Source organism: Falco punctatus (genome assembly GCF_963210335.1).
Source record: "Falco punctatus genome assembly, chromosome: 10".
Lineage (NCBI taxonomy): Eukaryota > Metazoa > Chordata > Aves > Falconiformes > Falconidae > Falco > Falco punctatus.
The window spans coordinates 6992912-7020535 of record NC_137590.1 but is presented as its reverse complement, the minus strand read 5'-3'; the positions used below and the strand labels follow the sequence as shown (position 1 = coordinate 7020535).

Here is a 27624-nt window from a genome sequence, read left to right as displayed (position 1 = left end):
TCCTGATTTTTCAAAAAGAGTTGAAATGTGCTGAACATCAATTTGCTTTAAAGTGCTAGTGACACCTAAGGATTGGACATTTCTTTTTATCTCAGAGTAGATGTTCACTTGTTTCAGCAAGAAACAAGGCAGGTTCAAAAAGGGAAGGGAAGATAGTAACTAGGGACTGGCTATTTCAGAATTCTGAAACAGGCTGATCACAGGTAACGGGATCTAACTTAAATCACACCGGCTTTACCATTTAATTCTAAGTATAGATGAGCTGTCATTCTACCTGCTGGAGATTTAATTTCCTAAAAAAGCTTCTCAAATAGAAACAATCCACTTTGAATGCACAGCTGAGTTATGAGTGTGTTTATTCTTATTATTTCTGTCATAATATACTTTAAATTTGAAAAATGCTTGTTGAACTATTTGTACCAGGATAGAAATAAAGAAATGGCTTTGTTTTTGTTCTTCTTATTCCCTCTGGTGACCAGCATATACCAGTTTTGCCCTGCAATCCCTTCTGCCACTTTATCAGTATTCTTTCTTTCTAAATTAAACTTGTTACTTGTCTTTCTGGGGGCAAATAATTTTTTTTCTCATTTGGACTGTTTAAATAAGCTATTGATTTAATTTTCAAGGTAATTTAAGGTGGGGATACAGTTCTTATTTGATAACTACCAGCCTAATGTTTTTTGAGTAAACAAATGTTATGGTTTCAATTTGTTATTTTTGTCATCAAAATTGACCAAGCAGCAACTACCCCTCCTGTGGTTGGATTTGGAGACTAGATGTTGTGCGAAGCAATCAGTAACATCAATAATTCAGTAAAGTGTTACCCATGGCTAAATAATTACAAGAGATGGGACATAACACACTACAGTAGTACAAGAAGCTTGTCATTAAAATATACCCTGAAGCAGATGATAATGTCATAGCTGCATAAACAAAACTAAATATAAAATTTTGGAGGCCATACTTTTATTATATGAGACTCATTTCTGCTACAGATGCTGTCTAAGGATGTCCATCTGAATGACACAGTAATGTTGCCATCAGCTGTTAGATTGCTGAGAAATCACAAATAGTTTATACGGGCTGTTCTTTCCAGCACCTGAAGTCAGTCATACCCAAGAAAGCATGGAGACAGACAGAGATAAACTATCACTGTGCACAGTTTTAACCTCCTTTTTTTTTTTTCTACAAGTTTAGAGGTCTATGCTCCTAATATCTGTGTCTGTCTGCAAAACACATTTTAAAAATGTATTACCAATTCTAGGATAGGTCTCTTAAACTGCCTGAAGCATTTACATGTCATAGAATGAAAATTAACACCCTCCCCCATACATGGCTTTCATTTGGAAAAACAGTGGCAGCTCTTTAGTCCACCTTTAACAACACATTGCTCAGTTTTTCAAGGGAAAAGAGTATGATCCTGTATTTCTTGACACTAAAGCCTGGACTAAAACAACCACCACCAGTAGGCATTTTCAAATGCTATACTCAGATTTTAAATATCCTTATACTCTCATCGTATTATCCTGAATTTTCATCATTTAGAATTAAAGCATCCACAGTAATAGTTTGTATTTTTTCAGCTTAAAATGTTGAAAGGCCTATGAAGAACCATTAAATAACAAGTAAAATAGTGACTGCAAAGGGTTGGGCATATTATTAAGACAGAGAGCCAGCTTCACAGCTGAGGAGTAGACAGAGGAATAACTTTCAGGAAGACTTCACAGGTTTCAATAGGAAAAATATATCTTTAGCAAAAAGAAAGAGTGATGAGTTGTGGCCAGAGCCATCTATCAACAGCAATAATGAATTAGTTTTTACTATTCAGGTATACCGCTTCATTTCCTTTAAAGATCAACATGCCACTGCGTATCTTTTTCAACCAATTGTTTTCCTATTCTGTGTTACACAAAAGAAAAGGACCTTGAGAATAGAAATCTTTAAAAAGACCAACTAGATCTTGAAAATGCTATTGCAATGCATTAATACTACAAGATTTCCTTTCTTTTATGAAGCACACAGTCAACAGTCTGCATTTGTCTAGATGTAAAACCAAAAACTATCCAGGGGCTGAGGGCAAAAGAAAGGAAGAGGTAAGGCTTGTTTTCCATGTTGAATGTAATTGAGCTTCTACCACTAAAAAGGTTATTTGGCAAATTCGGGGGGAAAGGGGAGGGGCAAAGGGAGGCAGGTCAGCTGCTGGAATAGAAATATTTGAATTGTACAGCACCTAATAAATGACACAGGATTCAAATACTGCTTCCAGTGCCAGCTACTAGAATTACCTCCCATGGAGCCTGATTTTTGTAGCTCTTATTAACAAAACATCAATTAATTTGACCATATTTAAACACCATAGTAGTTCAAGAGTTACCATAGACTCTGGGAAAGACAGGGCCCATTATTGTTCTTATATTATAAGGCTGTCCTCAAGGCCTACTACTGACTAAAAGCCTGCATGATATTGCTTAGATAGTGGCTATCGCATTGAAAGCCTGGAAGGAAAAGTTATATGAGCAGCTGCCCTTTCCTTCTCCTCATGCCTTGAACTGACATTACCAACACAGGCCACACCTCCTCCATCCAACTCTTCCCTGCTTTTCCACAGTGTTGCCAGCTTATTACACAATAGCAGGTTAATACTATACTTCTGAGAGGCTCAGTTCTCAGAATCATGGAATTACTGCAAGTTGTCTCCATCTTTTTAAATTTTCCCTTCCTATAGAGTTGAAGAAAAAAGGAAAATGAGGGAGATGCCAAATAGCAAACGAAAAATTCTAGCTTTGCTTTTTTTTTAAAATTCATGGCTTGGGGAGAGAATGAGTGTGCATACTCCTGAATTTTCAAGATCTGAAGTTGGCAGTACAGATACTTTCACTTAGTGTTTCATGTTAACTAAATGTTAGTTAAAGAAGTTAGTTTAAAATGTGTTTCGTATAAACTAAACTCATACTAAACAGACATTTCGAATGAAAAAGCTGTTTGAAAAGAGAAGAATAGCCTCTACAGCAAAATCCCAAAGTTCTGAAATAAAAAAGGACATTCTATTGCAAACTAATTACTGTATTCTGATATTGCAATATGACTAGTTAGCAGCTTAAAATATGACATTATTGTAAATAAATGCATAAAAGTGTCAGCTGAGAAAACACAGTTCGCTACAAATCTGAAAGTGGTAATGAAAATTAAATGAAAAATGAAGCGTCGTAATGAGGAGGAATTTGGAGATAAGGCAAAACTCTAAAGCTGCATTAAAATTCACTCTGCCAACAAGCTTAGATGAAAGTGACCTCCAAGGATTATAAGATCTCTCCCCTCAGATGCTTGGCATTCACAAACAGGTGATAATTTTTCATACTAAAAAGAAAAGAATGTAGTAGTTATGGCTGCTTTTTAAAAGAAAAAGGAAGGAATTTGTCACTTTATGTGGAAATGAAAACATTAAATACGTTGTAAAGCATAAGAAGGATTCAAACTCTTCAGGTGAGGGATACAGTTTCAAGTAAAAAAAAAATGCTCATGATACAGCTGTTACATGCCAGGTCACTGGAACTTGCTAAATTGAGCCATTCAGGTGACATAGCTCAGCTGACCGTGTCTGAATTGGAGGCAACTGGTCTCATAGTGCAGAGTTTGTAAAACAATCTTTCAGGTGAAGATGTCTTTCTATGTCTGGGCCAAGAGACCTGCCATTTTATTCAGATATTGCCTTGAAGTTTATAGGTCCAGTCACAGAAGCTGGCAACAGGGACAGGTTAAAGGACACCACTGAATTTCTGGAAATTCAGCGTTTCCAGTACAGTAAAACAAGCTGTAGTAGGCATGGCTTTGCTGCACTTCAGTCAGAGTAGGTAGCTTGTATTAAATAAACTGAAAAGCAAAAAGAAAGAAAAAGCTTTCTAGAGTAGTAGTTGTGATAAAAAAGCCTGAGATGATGAAAACTTTGATTTCATTGAGATTGATCTTATCATCACTTTAGCCTTTCTTGACACTTACCTGGAAGAGTAAAAAGCCTGAAATGTAAGTAAATCTGCACTCTAAATTGTGCTCCCTTCCAGGAAAAAATTCTGTTTCCTCCCAACATTTCTTCCTTCTATTTGGTTAAAAAAAAAAAAAAAAAAAAAAAAAGCAAGCAGTAGAATTTTATAATTACACATTAAAATTTTAGAGCTATTTCAATAACTAGCTTTGTATTTTTAAAAAAATGAAGCCTTCAGTAGGGTCACTGACATTTAATGAATTATGAAGTGATTCTTTCAGAGCATCCCAATTTGGTTATCTTGCTAGTCTCATTAAGATTTTTCCATCTAGCATACCAACCCTTTGATAATATCTACTTAGTCTTGTTTTCCATCTGACAGCTGTCACAGAGGAATGAACAGAATATTTTAAGATCTTTGGAGATAATTTTCGTCACATCATTTTGGTGACATTACATGATATGTTGGGTAAATCCTATGCTCACTAGGGTCTTTAAGAGACACCCTCATCCAATGCAGTCACTGTAATCATGCCATGAACAATCAAATGTAATTATTCTATAGTAGTTTTGAAGACCAGATCTTTGGCCTAACACTGTATATTGCACATTGTTCATCATCAAACAAAGCTGGAATAGTTCTTTGTTATGCACTAAGCTGCCCAGCAGGCTGCAGTTAGTCACCCAGAGCATTTTATTGAGTTTGACTCATTCATTGTCCTTGTATGTAAATATAAAAGTTAGAATATAGATGGTAGCTAAGTTCACAGTACATGGCAAGGACATTGAAACATCCCACTTACAAAGATGTCTACAACCATCATCAAATCATACTTTGCTGAAATTCACCACTCAACCCCCATCAGTCCTAGTCATACAGATCTACATAAAAGGGTTTCCAGAAAATAGCTGCTAATTTACTAAAAGCAAGGCCATCAGGAGTCACGTCTTCTGCAAATGTCCTCACTCCAAATATTTACAATAATTTTGTAAATTCCATCAGTATCAAAGGATTCGTCTTTGTACAGATACAAACATACAAGCATTGCATACATTCACACATACCAAATTCACACTTTTCAGTTGAAGTGCAGCTGCCCTACCTGAAAACTTCAAGTCCAAATCATTTTACAGTAAAACTGCAAAAATTATATCTTTCTGCATTCATTTTGCAGTTGGTATGCTAAAGAAAGAGTTGAACAATATCATCATGCCTTGGAGAGATGGGAAAACACTGTTAACCTTGAAAGCACTGGGGAAGAAAACCAAGACAACTATGGATAGTGGTTTCCTTCCAGCACACATGTTTAACAGAAAAAAGACTTGCTTTAAACTGCAGCTTGCTGGGAATTCTGCTTAAATTAGAAACAAAGCGTAGGCTGAGGTTCATCTGTCACTGAACTGGTAAACACTGCATGGAAGAAAAAATCCAGTTCCTTCAAGTAAGGTCAAAGAATGAACTAACTATTAAGAAATGGAACGTTACAAAGACAATCCTTTTTAAAAGCTATACTTTGAAAGAAAGACTTTGAAAATTGTTCAGTGCTGATCTGCCCTTGATTTCATAAAGTATCAGTTTGATTTGGATGAAATTAAGCCAACTGGCCTCTTATGAACATTTCAGACTGGTTTTCTTAAAAGAAAGGTTTTTCTGTTGACCGAGGGTTCCGATAGTTCTAACATTAATGTAATTTTCTGGAATTTTATGTGCATGCTTTTAATGTTTCTCACAAGTGCATATTCTTTCATTTATGATATCTAGATATTTTAAACAATCAAAAAGGTGTGGAAAGACCACAACCTATAGCTGACTATTTTACCAAAGAATGTACCACCTGTGGAGCACCCAAGACAAAATTACAATTATAATGTGAATGACGCAGTCTTGGAAATGTTCAGACTGTAGCCAATCTTAGCCAGGAGACTTGCAAGCATAGTTATTAAAGTCACTGCAAAAGCAACTAACAGCATCAGGTAGTTCAGCCTTTATCTATATTATTCTCCTAACCTGCTTTAGTAGAGAGGAGAAGTAAGCAAACGAGAAACAACAAACTTACTGTAGGAAGTCTAGCTAGGCATACCTCTTTAGGTACTCAAAACCATAAGCTCCCTCTACTGGTACAGCTGAATTACTACTTACTGAGAACGGGCCTATATCCTGCAGTTTTAGCCCTAGCACATAACAGTACTGCTTCTGCATTGTCACAGACATTAACTTTTCAAGTCTTCTTTTAACCACAGTAATGAAAAAGAAATAGCGTGTGAAGTAGATTCAAGGTCATACAAATATGGTCATACAAAAGGTCGTACAAATTGTAAATCTATTTCCTTGAGAGACCCATAAATCTTCCACATTTGGGCTAGCTATCTTTATTTTTTTAAATAATGCTTATTCCTGAGGCTCTACAGTGTTTTCTCAAATGTTAGTTTCAAGTTTGGCAAAAACCAGTAATTCTTGCCAATGATAAGACAGGTTTTGTTATTAACAGTACTATTAAACCAGAATCTCATCCAAGTGTGCCATACCACAAGAAGCTGATAAAGGGTAGCATACATGATTAATTCAGGTCATTAAAATTGGTGAAACATTAGTCAAGCCAAAGGGCAAAAGTACCAATTAACATAATCTGTAGAAAGCTCAGGTAGTATCTTATATACGTATATGTTGTGCAATGAACAGTCAAACTTAAAACAAGTTTTTCTCCAAACTTTGTCCCCTACAGCCAGCCAAGCGATTCATTCACAGAGAGGGGAAAAACTCCACACTTTCAAAAAAATAACTTGATGCAGTACTTTTTACTAAATATTCCACATTTTTACCTGTAAGTGAAGTAGTCTGGTCCACTGTTACTAGCCTTACATTTTCAAAAGCATTTCTAAGTTTAACTCCATAAAATAAGAGGTGCAAAGGCTGTAAGATGTTTGATCCTCAAATTTGTGCCTGGAATCTTTTGGGAACTAAAGCGAACGATCACATAAAAAGATGTATGTTCAGTTTCTACAGGGTAGCCATGCTCATTTGATCAACTGTCCTATCTTGTTTTCAACATAAAGACCAAAGAACAGTAACTGAAGATCTCAGTCTTTATAAATAACTGAAAGTTTCACTTTACTAAGAATTAGCTGAACTGAGCAGAATGCCAGTTCTCCTTCTAAAGATTAAATCTCCAGATGCAATAATAATTGTATCCCAAAAAGCATCTTAAAGCCTCTTGAAAAATTAGAAGGGGAATGACAGGTCTACCATATTGTAACAGTCATAAGTCAAGACATCAGTGTATCGTACCAGGCATCAATACAAGCATGAGAGAGGGTGACTATATTGGAAGTGGTAGGTGAGCTGCAAATGAAGAGTCAAAGGCACAAGAGCTATTGTTTGGTATGCCAGACTGGGAATAGCAGGGAGTTTTTGTAGAAATGGATCAGGTCTGGTTTTGTTTGTTTTTTCAGCCTGCTTTAACGTGCCAGCGCTGGGTCCATTCTGAGTAGATTTCATTCCTATAAAAGCCTCCAGCAATGTCATTTTGACTTCACTGTGATCTCTGCACAGCTCCTGTCTGGGAGCCCATTAAATGGAAGGAAGTTCAATAATCCATTCTCCAACTAGCAAAAGTACAATTAAGTGTTCAACCTCAGGATGTGAAAGATGATTCTCCTACCTAATAGCGTGTGCTCAGTGATGAAATGCAAGTCGGGAAACACCACCGGAAGATATTTATTGAAATCTAAATAGGATCATCTCAACAGGCTTCACTCAAGTGTAATTTGCTGGTGGCAATTTTTTCAAAGCAATGCAATTTTGTTTGTTCAAAATGCCCTTTGGATATCCCTTGTACAGCACAGGCAGAACACATGAGCATCAGGAGTGCTGCAGCACACCAAGTGGTAAGAACGCTGCCATTCTATTTATCGGTGAAAACTAGCTCTGCAAGATCTGAACATACTACCTTGAAAAGTACTACTGATAGATGAAACACAAACAAGATAGTGCTTTGGCCCACAAATGCCCATATATGAGATTTGACTACTATCACAATCCATTTTGACAAAAAGCAGTGGAGCTGAACAGAATTAAGCTTCTGTACAATCAGAGGTATGTGAAAAACCATAAGGGATTACATAGATGTTTTTGGCACCAACTGAAGTCAATTTTACAGCTCTTCCAAACCTCTTCTGAGCAGCACACATGACATCTAAAGGCCCCACTTAACAAGACAACAGACAAAAAAAATATCTAGAAAAGCAGGTGACAGCAACAAGTTTAGGTGGAGGATATAATAGTTACTGCAGATGCAGCAGGACAGGACTTGTTATCAGTGCTCAGAAAGCTTTCCACAGCCCACGTGCAACGAAGGGCTAAAATATAGCAAAGCATTCTTTAGGAAAGCATAAAGGAAGCATTCAGATCCTTCAGCACACACATACACACATTGCTTCCCATGCTTAGTGACAGCCTGATTATAGGACTTTGGCAATGAGTAGTGCCCTGCAACAGCATTCTCTACTGGCCTGGGTTTCACACAAAATGAATTCTTTCCAGTGCCCAAAAACGAATGGCTAGGAAGAGCTTGCCTGACACTACAACAGTACTTCATGTCATGTTGAAGACCAGTAAATACCTTATCACGTGTAAAGCTATTATGTTTCAAATAGTTACTTGATTCGCCAGAAAAATAATTTATGAAATATAGTTCATCTTATAAGTTATTTCCTATATACTGAAATTTTACACAAAATCTTTATCATTCTAATTTGTATCCCTTTGTTACATGCTAGCTAGGGGTTATGGTCATGTCCTAAGCTTTCATCCAAAAGAGAGGTGAAGTCCAATTTATTTTTTTCTTAAAGATAATGACAAGTAGGATTTGCACATGTTTTATCACTGGTTACAAGCATCTCTTTACAGAAGATATTTGCCCTCTCTGGGTGCCACAGTAACCGAAGACCCACACAACACTTCCCTCCAGATTGTAGGATGGAAATGATAAGGAATGTTCACTATTTGCCTCTGTGATAATGATTTCAAATTTAGCATGGAAAAGTAAAAGCATTTAAAGGTGAAATGACTTTTCCAAGATTGCACAGCAAATCACTTAGCATAACCAGAACTAAGACAGGGAAGAAATTTTTCACTCCTAACCCTCTGAACCATGCACTTTTGTGGTAAATGGTGTGATGCTACAGCTGCATAGCTCACTGGTAATGTAACAATCTTCATTTACATGCAGCATTATTGGCAGGAAGAGGCAGAGACTATGCATCTGCAGCTCATTTCACTGGACTTTGAAAATAGGCAAATAAAACTACGGTGATTTTATCTGCATTGGGAATTAAATTCTTAGACAATCAGCATTCATATATTTTGAGACCCTGACAGTATATTTTTAAGAAATTCCAACTAATGCTAACATTATTGCTTAAGCTGTCCGGTCTGTAATTAACTAAAATTTACAATTATAGATATAAAAATTAACTAAGTAAAACATCCTCAAAAAATTTTTCAAGCAAATATGAATCTAGCAGCCATGGTGTTTGCTATGTATGCTGATATTACTTCCAGAAATGTTACACAAAACCCCTTTTCTTCATTTTTTCTTCACTAAAGACAACATGCCATATTACCAATAGGACTTGATCACAATTGAAACTTGTTATCTGATAGGAATACATTTATTTTTCTTTTTTTTTTAGACATAACAGAATTCTTGGACTTCCATTGATAATGACAAACATCACAAAATCTATGTCTAATTATCAGTCTGTCTTATGTTTTTTCGCTCGTTTTTCTTCTTCCTTTAGATACTACAAAGTTATTTTGAAACAAGTCAGTTTGAAAAGGTATCTTAGCAGATGTGAATTTGCCAAAACATTTGTAAAAGGAAAGAATCCTTAAGTCTGTTTTCACTTTCCAGGTCTTCCATATCAACATTGCTATTAATTCTGTATTGAATATGGCTTCATTTGCAAAACTGTATTAGCTCAAATGTTACAGAACTGCACAAAGCTGAAGTGTTCTGAAGTTGCACAATTTCTAGGAATGCTACCTGCTTGGAGTAAGTTTAATTCTTACTCCCTGTCTTTTCTCCAGCATTCCCTTCACAGGACTCAAAAAGCCTGGTGACTCAGGTGGTTTTGTTTTATTTTCTACTTAACAGGTAAAACTAATTGCACTGTGAAACTAGTGATTTTTATATGAGTTTTCAGAGTTCTAGCATACTTCATATTCAAAGTCTTCCTTCTACTGCATATGAAATCCAAAGATAAAAAGACATTTATGCCTCATAAAATCAGCCATTTTAGTCAAGAGGCAGGAATGTGTTGAACTTTTACAGTTTTAATAAGCCATAACTTCAGGCAGCATGTACTACCTTAGTTCTACTGGCTGCATTGCAATGTCATCAGTTTACACCTGCAAAAACTGTAGCCTAGTATTTTAATTACTCGCAACTGAAGGATGCAAGGCAACAAGACTGACCAAGGAACTAGTGCTTCACTGGAAGTGAAAGACATCTAAAAAAATCAGGAAAGCTACAAATGCTTTGTTTCACTCTTGCATGTTCTATCTTTAAGACACTGCTCTCTTTAAACCTCCTGGCCCTCTATGCTGTTCAAAGTGAATAGTGATTTACTCTGGAAAAAAACATGAAATCTGATTTAAAGTTGTCATCAATCAGCACCACAAGAAATGGCATCAAATGTGTACTTAATGAGTAATTATGCAACCTGTGCTTTTTGCATAATTGGAATGATGGTTGCAGATCTAAAGAAGAATTAACATACAACTCCAGCAAAACCAGCTGTTGGTACCCATCAGTATCTCCTGGCATCCTCCCCATCACACTGTATGTGTATGATTGCCTTTGCACAAATCGCTTATCATTGTCTGGCAATAGAAGATCTTTAATATAAACAGAGCTGGCAAGGACTAAGTATGCATGAATCCTTTACACTATTTAAAATGGACCTCAGGGAAGGTGGGGGGAGTGCAACATTAAATATGCTTTTCCCATATTTCAAATGTATTCACTTGACTTCCATAGCTCAGCAGTCCCACATCTCTAGAGGCAATTCAAATACTTGTGACACTTGCCTCTCTAAGGAAACCCTGTCTCATGAACCCCAGACCAAACACGTTGTGTGACTACCAAAAATTGCACCACCTACCTTTAAAGTCAGTGGCCTTTATATAATCAGAAGTCCCTACCTTTAAAGTCCCTGTCCTTTCATAATCAGAATCATAGTATCATAGAATCATTTAGGTTGGAAAAGACCTTTAAAATCATCAAGTCCAACTGTTAACCCAGGACTTCCAAGTCCACCACTAAACCATGTCCTTAAGCACCACATCTACACATATTTATTTTTTTTTTTGCTACAGGTTTCAATGGGATTCAAGAGCATACAATACAATTGAACAATTCTCAGCACTCACAAGGATCATTCCAAAGAGGTAAATGACATCAATCAACAAAAACTGACTTAGATGGGACACAGTTTTGTGGGAGGACACCTGTCAGTGGGCAACAGATTTTGTGGCAACAGATGAGCAAGAAAAGTCTGAGTATGGGTAAACAGGTGGAAATTTCACATCCTTTGAAATGAAAATAGTAAAGGAGAAGTTGTAATTGGGATAGCACTAGTATCCTACTGGGAATGTATTCTACCAAGGTAGCACCTTGCAGTCACTGATAGATTTTTTTGAAAGGCAGTAGAAACATCAGCAAAATTACATTGAGGGGGGATGTGTGTGGAGAGATGTTGCCCATTCATTAGAGAGCAAGAAGCAGTATTACTCAGACTTCTAGCAAAGCTACAGCTTGGCATACCAGGTTTTTTGTTGTCATCAGCCAAGATAACAGTTTCTTCTTGCCTTAAACTATACCACTGCAATCTTAACTTCTATGCTCTGGGCCACGTAAAGTTGTAAACAAGATACTACTGTTGAGGGTTTGGGGTTTATTTGCTGGTAGATACAGGTTATGATCCATGTTTCCAATTTTCACATAGAAAAAGATGAACAGATAATCAAATTCATCACATTATCTGAGCAGAATGGTATGCAGCTGGTATTATGCTGATTATTATATAGGCATATAACACAAGAATTTTGGTCCATTAAGATAACAAACAAGTAGAGAAATTAACAGTACAGTTTGAGTATGTCATAACTTATTCAGGTGTTGGGGCCAAATCAAAAGATCCAGTCATGAAGTTCTCAGGTTTTGGTTGTTGTTTTTTTAAATTATGAAGAATCTTCATCCTAAAGTCTGACATTATTTCATGGCAATGATCCAAAAAGTTACAGTTTAATTTCTGAGTACTGCACACATCTGGGATGATTCCTGGAACATATTGTCATAATTTTGGGGGGATGGGAGATAAAGAGGTTAGAGCTGAGGCATTTGATTTAAGGTCTAGTGAAAGGAATAAGGAGTAAACAACAGATCAAGGATAATAATTCATGTTTCTTTGCAATACAGCTTAAACCTTTTATGTTATAAACCACAATTTTAGTCATAATATTTCTGCTCATGTTAGTGAAGTGTTAAACTGTAATTAAATGATATAAACCGAAGTAAATCAGCTGACATAAAAAACCTCTCAAAAACCATAATGCTACAGAAAACGGATGCTTTGAAATAAATTCCAGAAGAGTTTCAAGCTGTATAGCATCGTATCTGGCAATTTCTTTCTAGACTTTTAACCATCTTCCCAATATGATTCTGATCCTAACATTCCTTTTATGTTAGAAAATATGCTTACAGGCTTCTTTTCCCCCGAGTTAAACTGTCTTTTTAGCATTTTGAAGTTAATTTCAAACCTTAGATTGATAAATGCCTCTGCACTAAGTCAGTAGAACTGCAACAACAAAGCCTACAATTAAACCATGATCTTGAACTGCTAGCAAAACAGCAAAGCTCAGCACATTTTTAAAGAAATTTGAAAAACTTCACAAATGTAATCAAATAAACCTGAAACCCATTCAGCATTCATCATCTTCTCTATCCTTTGATGTTTTCATGCAAAGGTATCAAGTCTCATTTCTCAAAATCTTTTCCAGCACAATGATGTCATCCACCCCTCTTGTAGCTCTTGCACTGCATTAGCTGCTTTTTACAGAGTTTTTGACAAAAGGATATACACACATGCTGTATGCACAAGATTTCACTTGTGTTCTGTATCATTCCTATTGTGAAGTTGGTGGATAATTTAAAAACAAATGTTACAAATCTAATATTTGGAGAAACTCAAAATCTACTTTGGACTTTTCTGGGACAAATACATTAAAGTACTTACAAATGTAAATACATATTTTTCCAATAAATCTAATATTTGATCAGCAAATAAATATTCCTGCACTACTCTGTATCAAGCACAGCAAATACATAATTTCATTATAGATTTTTAATTTTCAATTTAAAAATTGAAGTTATGATTCTACTTAAGCATGTACTTTTTTGGAAATGGGTTCATATTCCGTAGACAAATTCCAATTAGCATACACATAGCAACAACATTTTGGCCATTGTGAACACCAGAGTTCAGTAAGCTCAAGATACATCCCTGAAATGCATTTTTCTTTCTTTGAAATGGAACACAGGAAGTGCACAGATAGCTTGGTTCGGTTCTATATTATATAGTCACTTCCCCATTAGCTTGTTTCCCAAAGAAGCTAATGGGGAAGTGACTATATAATGCAACCAACTTGGGTCAAACTGACTTGATCCTACAGCCTCATATGAACAATTCCATATCTTACTCCCAACCTCTTGACCCACATATCAGGATTTTTTTTTTAATCCAAACAGATGATCTGCAACTAGTATTAATCCAAAAGTTCAATCTCTCCCTTTCATTTTCAATTCTTTTGAATCAAACAGCTCTGCAAAGGGAATATAACAGGCTTCTGGCTGTGTAATTGTGAAGAATAATACACAGAGTATAAAAACTTGACAAAGATGAAACACACAGTGAAGTTACCCTTCTGGGTCCATTAGACAACATTTTAAGCTATTTTAATCACAAAGAGGACTATTTGGCTGGAATGTTAATGATAAATGTTTTAATGGATTGGGACATTTAAAATCACCTTAAAGCTACAAAGACATCTTTAATTCAAAAGTCTGGCAGGAGTTATTAAAGAGTGGGTCATGTCTTTATGTGAAAGACAGAAGACAGTATAAAGAAAAAACTTACCATTACCTCCTTTTTTTCTACGGGTTTCTACAGGTTTTGACTGATTATTTAGAAGTGTATCTATGCTCACAATTAATATGTAATTATTTTTAAATCTGGACCAGTACAAAAAATAAACTGCAAACATACGTGTAGTGAACACTAAGAAGCCTTCCATTAAGTTGCTGGAAATGGGCCATATCAGCTTCAGTTAGGTTTACAAAGACTTCTCTGAGTGAAGTATTGTCCAGGTTAATGGCAGACTATGGTTGTTTCTGTGTTTGTAAATAATTATCAAAGTTCTAAACCACTATATACAAGAAGTCCAAATTTCTTGGTTTTTTAAATGAATATTTCTATATAGGAGCACTCCTTTTTCCTGTCCTATGGCTCTGCTACAGAATTGTTCTAGACTGATGTCTCTAAAAGATATTTATGTTCCACAACACCCAGATTTGGTCTGTGGCACTTTGGGTTTCACTTAACATGTCATTAAGGATAAGATGCCCCAGGAATTGGTAAGAAGTAAAGAAATTTTTCACCTCTGTTACCAGAATACATCAAAGCCCAAATCATAAGCAATAAGATTACCAGTGTGCAAATTTAAGGTGGAATAGAAAAAAAATACAACATAGACCAGGAAAAGGTATGTCGTATAAATGGAGCTACATCAACATTCAGGAACTGAGGATCTGGCCCATACAACTCATGGTATAATATTCCTCAACCTTTGTACCTTTTACAGTAGATACATCTACAGAACAAATTTGTTTATCCATGTTACAATGTAATAACATCATAAGATATTTATAGAATATAAAACACTAATATGCCAGTCCATTCACAACAGTCTGGCCAGACTGGCCATCAGGGAGCGAGAAGTGTAATTAAACGGCTCAGCTGGGGATACTGAAAGATCAGTGGTAAACCACGAACCTACAAGCTAGGATAAGTACAGCAATGCCACAAACTCAACTCTGAAAGAAAAAACTGGTAATTCCAAGTTAAATTATTTGAACATAAATTTATCTTTACCATATCTATACCAACCAACTTTAGCATTTTTGTGGAATGTATCAGTCTAGTAAGTAAGTGTAGTTTAGAAAAGTGATTTAGAGAGCTCTTATTTGGGAGTTGTCTATGAAGTTGGGAATTCTCTCCATTGCTATCTCCTTGCTGAAGGAACACAGGTTTACAATTACAAAGGAGGCATCTTTCACAGACATCTTTCACAACACCTGGTACTCAAAAACATCACCTCCAAAATGTCTTCTGAATCTCAGTGACACACACAAACACTTGAATTTTCAAACTTGTTACCTGCAGTAACTTAACAGTCACGTAACAGTTTTCCTGCACATGCTCAGGTTGACTGCTACTAGTAAAATAGAAGTGTTCAGTGTTTGTCAGGTTCAAAATATCAAAGAAGCTTTAAAACAAAACCATATGTATTGCAAGATAATTCTTTATGTCAAAATAGGAAGCAATTATAAAGAATAAATTACATGCTGTTAGGTAACTGGGTTTTGCATTCTTTTACACATTATCTGTTGTAACGATGACACCCTTTACATATATAATAGTAAACTCATGAACTCCAATGTGCTCTCAGTTCCCTACATAAGATATTAATAATACAAGTGAAAGCTTTGGTGCTTACATTTTTTGAACAAAGCTTTTGGGCTTTGTCAGTTTTATGTGCTTCTGGATCTTATGTCTAACCTAAAGATGTTAAGATTATTACCTTTTATCTTTGGGGGCTCAGATACCACAGTTCAAAATGAAGGAATCTGGATTTGTCATTAAATCCCTACTTAAAAAAACCACAAACCAAAACAAACCTACTTACTCTTCATTGTGTCTGAATCAACATTTTGTAATAGACTACAGTTATTATGAATAAAATACAAAGATGGATATGGCTTGGAAAAGGAATTGTAAGCTAGCTTCTACCTGGAATCAGCATGAGTTTTCCCCAAAGGAAATGTAGCCAGTTTCTTCATAGTAATAGTCAAACATCCATATAAAGGGAGAAACTACCCTTCACAAAAAGGAAAGATAAATGCTCTAAAGAAATTTAACCTATTAATGCTGCAAAATTACAACTCTGCTGAAAGAGTCCTTTTATAGGCATAGCATATAAATACATGGTTAGGACATATGCACAGGGAGAAGATGAGCCATGAAGATTCAGATCTAGTTAAAAAAAATAGTGCAAGTCTCTGTTTCTATGGGAGGTTCAGTTCTGAAGGACAATATTCCAGATCTCTTTCTTAATACCAGTTGGCACAGACTGAAGCCAAGGTGGCTTTAAGCCAGCTCTACCTCAGCCAGGGATTCCCTCTTGCAGGAGAAATCTCAGCTGCCAACTCAGGAAAGCTTTATAGATCCTTTTAGTGCAAAGGAGCCAGCACACAGTCCAGGATATGGCTTAATTTTTTTTTCCTCCTACTAAAGTCAATTTTATGGCAGTTAGTACATACAGAAGACCCTTGCCAAAAAAAACCAGTTTGGGCTGTAAAAGATTGAGTCCCATATTCAGCAATTTATCTGGAGCTTAATTTTCCACCACCAATTCAATGTAAGCAGAACTGTTATCATTTAGCTCTTCATTCACAGTTTCAGTAACCTTGCATAAATGCAGGTAATGGTAGGAAAGGAATAAGCAAATTTAAATATTCTATTTCTTTTAACATACTTTCTTAACTTTTGTCCCACTCATTCATATTTTGCTCTCCTTTTGTTCTCGCATGCCATTCTTTTCATACTGAGTCCTGTATTCTGTGCTTTTTCACTCTCTCAGATCAACAGGTGCCTATTAACGTTAGAATGAATGAGTGAAATGGAACGTATCATTTCAAATAAATCCATTGCAAATCAGATCATCCCTATTCCAGAAAAAATGTGCCTAAACTCTTTTAAAGCATCAGAAAATGATGTCTCCAGGGAAGACCTAAAGAAGTCTGATGATTTTTACAGGTAACAAATAAAACATGTGTGGATTTCTCTGATTATGATGCTAGCATATGTGTTCATTTTCCATACAGCAGTGTAAATTTGTGAACAACGAAAGGATCCTGTTGCATACAAGTGATAAACAAAAACTTGGGGAGGCAAGAGAAAGAAACAAAAACCTAACCTACACAAAATTTTATTATAAAGTAGGAAAACATACACAAGTTCTCCAGCAGAAGATCCCAGTTGTCTTTAGCACAACTGGGATTTCTCCTTTAACCTTATCTGAGATATAAAGAACATGACTTTATTATAAGGAAAACAAGATGGGAATTAAACAAATAGAACTTGTCTTGGATTGACCAAATGTCTTAAATGTCATGGCAAAATTGAGGAAAAGCCCCTAGGAGATTTCTGGCAGTTAGTTATACTGAGTCTTTTGTCACTCTCAAAAGACTACATTCAGATAAATACATAAATCATAAAGCTGCAAATAACAGAGTAACTGGAACATAAGACACATGAACTGTAGAGTGAAGTGGACTTAAAACCAACAGTCAGTACTGCTATCTGTGTTGCTCATTTTCAGAAGATCCAAAATGTCATCTGTCAAAACTTTTAGATTGTGCTTCAAATGTATTACTCTGTATTACCTAACATTAAAAGGGCATACCATGTGTTGCAAAAGCACAGGGACTGACTTTTAGATTCATTCTTCAAATAATAAACCAGAGTAATCTAAAAACACATATGCAACCAGACATAATCCATATTTTCCAGTTTTACAACTAGGTCAGCTGATCACAGTTCTTAGAAAACCCCACTGGAGCCTCACTTTAATAATAAAGTTGATAAAACACAAGTTAAAATAAAAAACAAGTTGATAAAAATGGAGAGCTGACTTTTGAGTTTTACAATCAAACAGAAGGAAATATAGAATTTGTACGTGCCTATTCTTTCTTGGCCACAGTAATTTTTGCCTGTTGCAATCACAAAGTGAGAAACTTGCCAAGCAGTAAGAAGAGCACAGCATGGAACTGTACACTTGCTTTCTACCTAAAGAAAGGGTATGGTGCAAAAACCGGTGTGTTATTGTGATGTTTCATTTGTGCCAAATACCTGTTTTATGCTTGGCAATCCAACTTCTATCTAAAGCTGTTTGACTTCAGTCCAACACTTGCCCATACTTCAATAAAAGACATGTTTATACAGACAAACATTATCCCCTTGCCATGGTTTAATGAAATAGTTTATTCTCACACCAAATCCAAAACACAGCACTGCACCAGGTACTAAGAGGAAAATTAACTCTATCCCAGCAGAAACCAGGACATCCAGGAAAACTGTTACCTATACACAAATTTACAACATAAAGACAGTGTATATAAGTATACATTCAGTGCATATATTTCAGAAGAGTAAAACAGAAAGAAATTTTGCTTTTGCATATATGCTCTGTTCTCTAGCATAAGCAAATACCTTCAAGTCAACTACCCTTGAGACCCTGGGGATTTCAAATGTGGCTTCATATATATTGAGATATATCTCATGCATGCAGGTCTGATTTGAGTCCAGATATTAAGTAAGAAAAGGAAAATGGCAGTTCTGTGTGAGATTTTTAAGTAGAAAAGGCTAGCAGTTAAATCCAGGTGTGACTGTAGTTCAAACTGCATGTCCCAAAGGCCAGGGAGTGTTTGATTTTAAGGTTCAATACATAGAAACACACATGGCATATGTAAGATACTGCCTAATAGTATCTGTGGTATTGAACAGTTATCATAGTAGAGACAGTGGTAACCAATGAAGCTGGAGAAATTTGCTGTATAACCAGAAAACCTAGATGCCAGAACATCAAGTTAAGCTGTCACAATGGCTCCTGCTTTTCTTAATATCTTACAAACATATGCCTGCGTGGCCCAGCTTATAGCTATACTGTTTACTTTATTGAATCTTCAATCTCAAACAGGAAGCATGAAAAAAAAGTTTACATACAGCTTGCAAATAAACCTGTCTGATTGAAGACAGTAGTAAACCAGTGCTTGCTGCTGCTGAACAGTGCAACCCAGAGCTGATTTTAAAGAGTACATACCTTTCTGTTCCTCATCTGCAAATTACAGATCCTTTGGTTAATATACAAGTGTACCTGCAGTAGCATTGCATATGTGAAATAAAACTTCCAGATACCATAAGAAAAATTTCCCCTGTGATAGTAGTGTTCAATTCCTTAAGCATTTTTTAAGAACGCAGAAATTGCATTTTTGTTGATTGGTATTACTTTAGAAATATACAAATAATAGGAAAGATCCATGAACCTGTAACCAGAAGAGATGCCACATGCACATTCAACCCATACCATAAGTCTGTATATGCAAGTGAGTAATTTTGTGGATTCCCTGTGCTCTCAGTCTCATTTTTAATTTGCCTTGTTCAAAATGAAATCATCAATCATGAGACCTGTAGCATATTTTATGGAATTATTTGATCTTTCCCATTAAAAATACAATTAAAGCATGTCACTCCTCCATACACATTGCATATGTATGCACAGGCATGATCTATTGGTACAATCACAACTTTCTGACTTCGGTGAAATTGCAAAGCTTCATTAGAAAGGAAGAGACAGAGTGCCCTGGCAGTTTTCAGATCTTTAGGGGGTCATTTATTGTTGTAATAAATTTCATTTTTCCATCTGAATGGTACAGTCTAAACACTGTAATACAGTAATATTGAGGTATTTATTTTACCTTGTTTTATCTTCAGCTGAAATGCTAGCAAGGGAGTGTTTTTTAGCTTGGCGGGCAGCCAGCCATTTCTCAGTAAATAATGTGAACCCTGTCCTGCAGCGCAAAGCTGTACATCTTCTCAAAAATGTTCAGTCCCCTGCTAGAGTCCAAGGAATCTTTGCTTACAAAGTGTGTCTGCAGAAGTTTCTACAGCAAGCAACTTGGCAGAGATTTCTAAACTATATAAAGTCCTTTCTCCCTCTGTCTCTTTTTCCCCACTGAAATGACTTCATGTGTTCCTCCTTAAGATGCTTTTCTTCAACATACTGGAGATGGGGGGGAAAAAATTATATTCTATAGTCTAGCTAAGGTGTCTCAGGCTCTGCCTTCCACCCAAACCCCGAAAAAATCTGCTCTGTAATGTTTAGTGCCAGATTCACTACTGTTTCAAAGCAGACATACAATATATGCAATTGCTCAGACAGTTCCATTGGCAGGGCTCCATTATAACCATGTATACTTGAAGTACATAATGAGTATACTATGCATTTCAAATTAAGAAATTTGGTTTAGTTACCAGTAGCTGATGTTGTAAACAGGCTCTTTAAAGGGTAACTTTTGGATATATATCATTCAGATCACTCAGGCTACCAGATAAAGGCAGGACCAGTGTTCTTAGACAGAGGCTGTAGAAGGTACAAAGTCAAATGGAGTCCCATTCTTACCTGAGGTGAAGGCAGTCGGTGCAAGTGAATACATCCAGACAGGTGTATCTTGAACCGGACTGAAAAAGGAAATGTCACATTACAAAGCAATTGTGACTAAAATGAAATCCATTTTAGGTTAAATGTAGAAACCAATACAGTAAGTTTTGCTTTTGCACATGTGGAAAGACAGAAAAGAGAAGTAATTTCTGAGCATATGTGGGTAGCAGAAGGACTTGATGACTGTGATCCTTGTGTCAGCACAGTAACCTGCCTTTATGTGTAACACATCAAAGAGGAAACCTAACTAGTGGGAAGAGATAATGAGGCTTTTTTTTACCTCTGTGTATCATCTGGCACCTCAAGAAAGGAAAAGATTTACAGCCACTGTCAAACGTGTTCCTTGTAGCTACCCAAATGACATGCCTTCAGCAGCTGTCACTCCAGCACTGCCCCTCTGCACGTGTTCACTCACCCGACCCCACAGCACAGTTCAGGCTTTAAAAGCTGTAACAAAGCTCAACTGTTCAGTGGAAGGAGTGCATGCTTCCCCAGAACTGAACACAGAACAAATTAATTAATCAATGTTTGCAAAGCCCTTTGAAACAGAGAAGTGCTCTATAAGCTACAGATTGTTATGGCTGAACACTTCCCTGTTAGCACTGGAGTTATAATCCATTTCCATTAATGTCTTCAGAGTAAGGGGACAGGAAACATGAGATTGCAGTTACCAATTACCACAGTTATCAAAGAACACGCAAAACCTCACGGTTTTGGTAGTTGACTTTACACAGAGACTAATCTTGGAGTCAAATAGACAACAACCTTCTGAAGTTTAGACAGCTGTTTCCTTATGTACTTGTACCTTTTGTTGCTATTGTGGGTTTTTTTCCCCCTTCCCCTAACAGATAGTTGTTTGCCAGCAGAAGGCATGGCCCTGTGGGGTAGCAACATAACATTTCACTTACCATCCGCTGGCATTTTCAGTGGTTAGCCATGTCCATCCATGTTTTGTTTTCTCAGCAGTGTCAGCACCTAAGTGACATTCCGACAGGTTTCAGTTCTGAGGTTAATTTGTTTAGGTAAATATGCTACACTATCTAAACCTAGGCTAGGTCTTGCGACATTTGAAATAGCACATTCATTTCCATAAAAGTTCCTGAGTCATGACTGGCATATAACCAAAAATAAAACCCAGCTTTTGACAGTTTATAATAAGTGGCAACATTCCCACAAATCTGCTTTGTCTTTATAACAAAGCAAGTTCCTTATGACTAAGGATCTAAGGTATGTTTCTGATTAGTTTATTCAATCCTGAGGTTTTTTTTCCACTGGGAACTTAACATATTTCACATGGAGGAAAAAAAAAATAATTTAAAATTCAAACTTTGTCTTTGCAATCACATGCTGAGTTCCACTCTCATGTGTTTGGCTGGTCCACTTCAGAGAGCAGCCTGCTGCAAAATCTGGAACTAAACCAGTGGCCTAAGTTTGCACTATTTGGATCTTAGGGTTTGTTTTTGCATTCATGCTAGTATTTAATTACTGATGCTATTAATGTAACTTGATATACTTTTATTTGGAAAAGGGCAGTTGGCAAGCACAATCAGATGTGTTGGATTGATTAAGGTTAATGGATCTTCTAAGACATTAGGGATTTAAAAAATTTGATTATTGCAGCTAATGCATATCAATATTTTTAACTCTACTGAAAACATCACCCTAATAGATTATATTTCGCTCAACTTTGCATAAAGAAAAGATGTGGGAAGAAAGCTACAGGGTAACTATATATGCAACATGCACACACAATCTCTTGTTGGAAGTGACTTGAAAGCACCCACTAAAACAAAAATTCTTAGTGCAAACACATAGTGTGGGAATGGTAAGAGATATTTTCTGATCTTACTGTGCTGATGAACACCTGCTGCATATGGAAACCACACCAAAATAGTTTTTTAATAGTTTTCATAGAGGTACCAGACCCTAGTCTCACTGAACTCTCATAATTAGGCACTGCAATCATTTTTCACGAGGAAAACATAAAGCTTTTCAGGGATACAGTGCTCTTTACCATGAACTCTGTGGAAAACTGTCCATTCTCCCTGTCCTTGGTCTCCTGAACTGTAATTGCTTGCAGCTTTACCTCTGCACACACTGTTAATGCACTGCTTGACCAAATATAAAACCAGGCTTATTCACTAAAAGACATACACACAGGATCTTTGATGATTTTAAGATGTTTGCTATGATATTTGACAAAAAAAGGCTACCTAGTTTTCAAACCTTGTTTTAAGCACTAAAGATTGCCAAGTATACGCTGCTTAGAATGAAGTAGAATGAAGATGGATAATGGTTGCATGCCTATATTCAAAGATGTTATTTACTAGTTCATTTGTTATAGGTAAATAAATTCATCAAATATTATTACTAATAAAGTGCACATCTTCAAATATGACTATCCCAGATCTCACAGATGAAAGAATGATTTGCAGGCAAGTTCAACACCTACCAAGATAGCAGCAAGTAAAAACACAGAAGAAAACCCCTGAACTGATGGCATGTTGCAGGCTGATTTGAATCTTGCCCTAATCACACCCATGACATGCATGATACTGATGATGTATACATTCAGAATTTGTTATATTTTTAATCTATAGGAATAAGTAATAAAAACTGTAATGAGCCAGAGGAAAGAACACAGATTTTTTTAAAAGTTAGGCAACTGCCTTTGCAGTAGTTGTTTTGCTTGTGAAATGAAAGACTTCATAAAGAAACATTATTTTGATACTTAAGGCATAGTTTTTTTATATTTAGAAAGTGTTTATTACAGCAGTGGACTAACACACCACTTACCTGCATATGCTTTTGGATTCTGTCAAGATTTCTTGTACAACTGAACAAGTAATCTGCATTTTCACTGTTTCAGAAGCCAGTTGTTGGCCTATGGATTATTGCATTTCCAGCCATCCTTTGTTTGACTTCTATAGATGATGGCGTGCAAAGCAATCAAGTGAAGAAGCATCTTTTTATGCATGTATTTGGTACCTAGGACAATTAGTTTAAGATGTTAGATGGAATTTCTATGTAATAATAAAATCCACAACAACAACATTCTTAGAGTAGTAAGACAAAAACTTGTAGTAACGTTGGAAACAATATCTCACAAAATTATTACGATGAGCCTTGATTAGAATATATATGGGAATAACTTAGGCTTGAGAATAGCTTTATAAGATTAATGGAAGATTCACTAGCTAATTCGTCATTCTAGTAATTATGACTATATAGAAACCAGTCCTTAAAAATATCTTGTAATGACAAATTATCCCTTCAGATTTATAGGCATTCCACATGCATACATGAGGGCAAGATTTCATCCATCTGGAGTCTCATAAGAAAAATCCAAATCATTTAATTTTGAGCATTTTTGAGACTCTTGTAATAATAAGATAAATCTCAGCTGTGTTGAGATCCTTTAATGCAAAGATAAAGCCTTCCTTCTGGGTAAGAAATGTATCTCGTCTTTGTAAGTGTCTACTTGGAGAGACACGTTGTACCATTTACAAGCCATTTTATAACAGCATTGGTATGGGATACAGGTGGTGGACTTTATTCCCAGAAATCATGAGTTTTTATAATTAAAGGACCTATGATTAATTTAATTACAAGGCTATCCAGCTAAGGATAACCTACATGTCAATGAGAAAAGATAATCTTAATATTTGCAAAATAATATGACTCAAATCCTGCAACTCATATCCATACTCTGGTTTTAAATGCAAAATTTAATGATGCTGCTCTGGTGAGAAATAAGAATATGACAGTTTCCAAAAATGACAAAAATTCATCTGTGTTAACACATACAATAAATGTACATTTTTTTTTCTCTACACAGCATGCATCTCAAGACTGCTTTGTTAACTTTAAGTAGTTGAAAGTTGAAAAAAAATTTGCATCATTTTCTTGACACATCTTCATCAAAATATTACCCTGGCACATGTTGGAATAAAGTTAGCATCTTGTTCCCTGGACTTTCTGTGGAGAATCAGCAGAAAATGTAGGGACCTGATTAAAAGGCATGATCAGGAAGGTCTGTACCAAGAAAATTATTAATATAAAAAGAGAAGTAAAACAGGAACTACGTTCTGTTTTCGGGAGCTTTTACACATGCACCAAACATCTGAACTACTTATACCCTGGCATGGCGACAGGGACCCCGCACATAGACTCTTCTCGTGTTTGTGGGAAAACCTTCAAATTAGGAATATGGAAGGCTAAAACTCAAAACCATTAAAGAACGGAAGAGACTTTTTTAGCACAGCTTCTCCACAGGAGATGTCTAAGAAGTCTGAACACAGATTTTAGCCCGGTTGATGCCCACTGAAGCAGGATGAAGCACATTTCTCCGTGCAATACCACCCCCGGCCTCCTGACACCCCGTGTGGAGAAGCCCGATTATTAACTGGGAAGTACGCAAGTTTTACCAGGTCAGGACTTTATCCCCACCACCCTGAGGAGGATTAGACCCCCCACGCACTTCTTGTTCCCTAACTGACACCTCCACGCCACCCCAGCACCCCCGCTGCCCACCTGGCGCTCCCAGCGGGGCTGCCCGAGGCGCTGCCCGCCGCCCCCTCGCCGCTCCCCTTCCCTCAGCCCGCGGCGGCGGGACGGCGCGCAGCCGTCAGGGAGGGGCTGTGGGGAGCTGCGCGGGAAGCGGAGGACCGCGCTGAGGTGAGGGGGCGGCCATCCTGAGGTGAGCGGGGGAGGGGAGGCGGCTAGCGGCCGCGGCCCCGGAGGGCAAATTACTCCTCGGGGGGCAAGCCTAAAGCTTTCCCCTGTCTCCTCACCTCCTCGGCGGGGTGCTGGGGCGGGAGCCCCCCGGCGAGGGAGGCGGCAGCGCTTGGAGGAGGCGCCTCGCAACAGATGGTTAAAGCCGGCTGCTGGCCGCGGCCCGCATTGGCCGGCGGCGCGAGCCGGGCGGGAGGAAGGGCGGGCGGGAGCCGGCCCCGCGCAGGGAGGGCGGCCGGAGCTGCGCGGCCCCGCGGCGGGGAGCGGATCGCAGCGCCCCCGCCCCTCCTCGCTCGCTTCCCGCGCGGGCGCTGAGGCGAGCGGCTCCCCGGGCGGCGGTCGCCCCTCAGCCGCTGGTCGCCGGCGGCTCCCGGCCACCTGTGAGTTTTCCACCCGGCGGGTGCTGTAAGTAACGCCGCCTCCGTGCGCAGCCGGGCTGGGGCCGCCGGGAGGGTGCTGGGGGCGGGAGGCCCGGCGGGCTCGGCTCCCCCGGCGGCTGCGGGCGGGCGAGCCGGAGCTGGCGGCTTCCCCTCTGGATTAACCCGTACGGCAGGGAGACGGAGACAGGGAAGGGGCGTGGAGAGGGACTACCCCGGGCGGGAGGCTGAATCAACCTCGGGGAGATTTTTATCACCTGTAAGCGAGGAGAGCCCCACTCCCAGCCGCCCCCCGCCCCCGCCCTTCCCGCCCCGCCGGTGCAGGCTGCCTGGCGGCGGGGAATCACCGGGCGCTGGGCCTCGGCGCTGCGCAGGGGGGGAGGCGGCAGGTGGGAGCCGAGGTGCGGGGGAAGTGGCTTGCCCAAGGTCATGCAGCGAGGCAGTGGCTGAGCTGGCAAATAACGCGCTGTACCGAAAACTTCTGGTTCCTAGTCCTGTGCTGGGTAGCACCGCAGGGCTGCGGGCACAGACCTGATAAGAGTTGTAGGTAGGTCTCTAATTAGCTTTCCCTTTTTATTTATTTTTTTTTCTCTTCTTTAAAGCATTATGTATGGATGTGAAACCGTGCAAAGGTGCAGTGTCCATGTCTTCTCCCTTTGCTTTTTCCAGCCTGCAAACATGTGAATGAATGCATAGATGCGCTTGCTTTTCTGTGACTAATGTTAAGGTCAATAGATTAAAACCAGACGTTGCTGGTAGAAATATGTTTTTCTTCCCTTTCACCGTGGCTATAAGTCATGTCTTTGCTATTAACAGTGAATGTTGTCTTATGGTGTCAGACTATAGTTGTGAAAAGCCCCTTAATTGATTAGGTGTCAGCTGCATTCCAAAATTAATCTGCACTGCAATAGCTCTTATGCTCAATGCATGAAAGGTGTAAAGTGTAGTGAGCCGTGCTGTAAGAACTTATGCACTGGAGTATAATATGATTAAGAGTTCTCCAAAGGATGCGATTGGAGTAATTGTTCTAGAGCTAGCTATATGCATAACTATTCTCTTCTACCCTCTCTCCTCTCCAAATATAATTTGAATGAGTTTACATGCAGATCCTCTTCCATAGTTTGTCCCTGCTGATGTTCAGTGTTTCTCTTGAGTTTCTCATATGCGGAATAAAACCGATGCATGTAAAGATGTAGCTTTGATTAAACATATGACGAGAGTCCTCAGAGTCAAACCTCTTCATAGAATTTTATTGATCCTTGCATTTTGTCACATGTCCTGCAGCAGTGAAACTTCAAAATTTAAGTGTGCTGCTCAAAAACTAAACTAACTCCGCTGCTGTCTTTCTCAATTTTACTTCAACTGTTCTTCTTGGTTTTGGGGGGTGTGCAGAAATGGAATATGAGAGAAGTTTAGGAAAACACTCAAAATATTAGTGTAAATAGGACAGATTTATTTTTAATCTGTATTAAAAGTTCAGGTGAACTCTGAACTTTCTTCAGCACAAATAATGGAATTCAAGGCAAGATATTTGGCCATGTGGTTTTCCATCTACAGATGTTTTGTGGTTTGAATGTGGAGAGGTTTGTATGTGTTTGTTTTAATCTCATTTAGAAAATACAGTTTTATTCTCAAAGTATTTAATGAATTTTGTGGGTTTTTTCTGCACTTTGATATTTGCAAGAAAACATTTTTTTTGTGCTTGTGTTTTGGCTATGTAATACTTTTTTGCTGCTTTAGACTCCTTGCAAGGTGTCTTTATTTCAGGTAATTTCTAGCTGAAACTGTTTGCCCTTAAAAAAATCTTGATTAGTTTGGTCTTTCAGTACCAGAGTCTCCATCTTTTCTTCTAAATGGATAGGGAAATGTCTGTAGTTTTTCTACCTAAGTGGCTAATATCTCATCAAGCAAAATGT

The 27624-nt window shown here is 37.8% G+C and overlaps 1 protein-coding gene and 1 long non-coding RNA gene across 11 annotated transcripts in view; one reads left to right on the top strand and one right to left on the bottom strand.

The window, feature by feature from the left end:
* Positions 1 to 25274, bottom strand: part of LOC308070659 — a 178968-nt gene extending 153694 nt beyond the window's left edge. The window contains exons 1-2 of the long non-coding RNA XR_013930798.1: positions 25131 to 25274; positions 20559 to 23585 (exon numbers count right to left, since the gene is read on the bottom strand). This is a non-coding gene — a long non-coding RNA (uncharacterized lncRNA). The remainder of the gene's footprint in view (positions 1 to 20558; positions 23586 to 25130) is intronic.
* The window catches only part of SULF2 (sulfatase 2), a gene marked incomplete at its 3' end in the record, with an annotated part of 163566 nt that continues 159525 nt past the window's right edge, over positions 23584 to 27624 (top strand). For 5 of the 10 annotated variants that reach the window (XR_013930796.1, XM_080404958.1, XM_080404950.1 and 2 more), the window contains exon 1: positions 25366 to 25736. Of the gene's footprint in view, positions 25028 to 25359; positions 25737 to 27624 lie in introns of those variants that run through there. The other 5 variants (XM_080404951.1, XM_080404955.1, XM_080404949.1 and 2 more) reach the window with 3 other exon arrangements.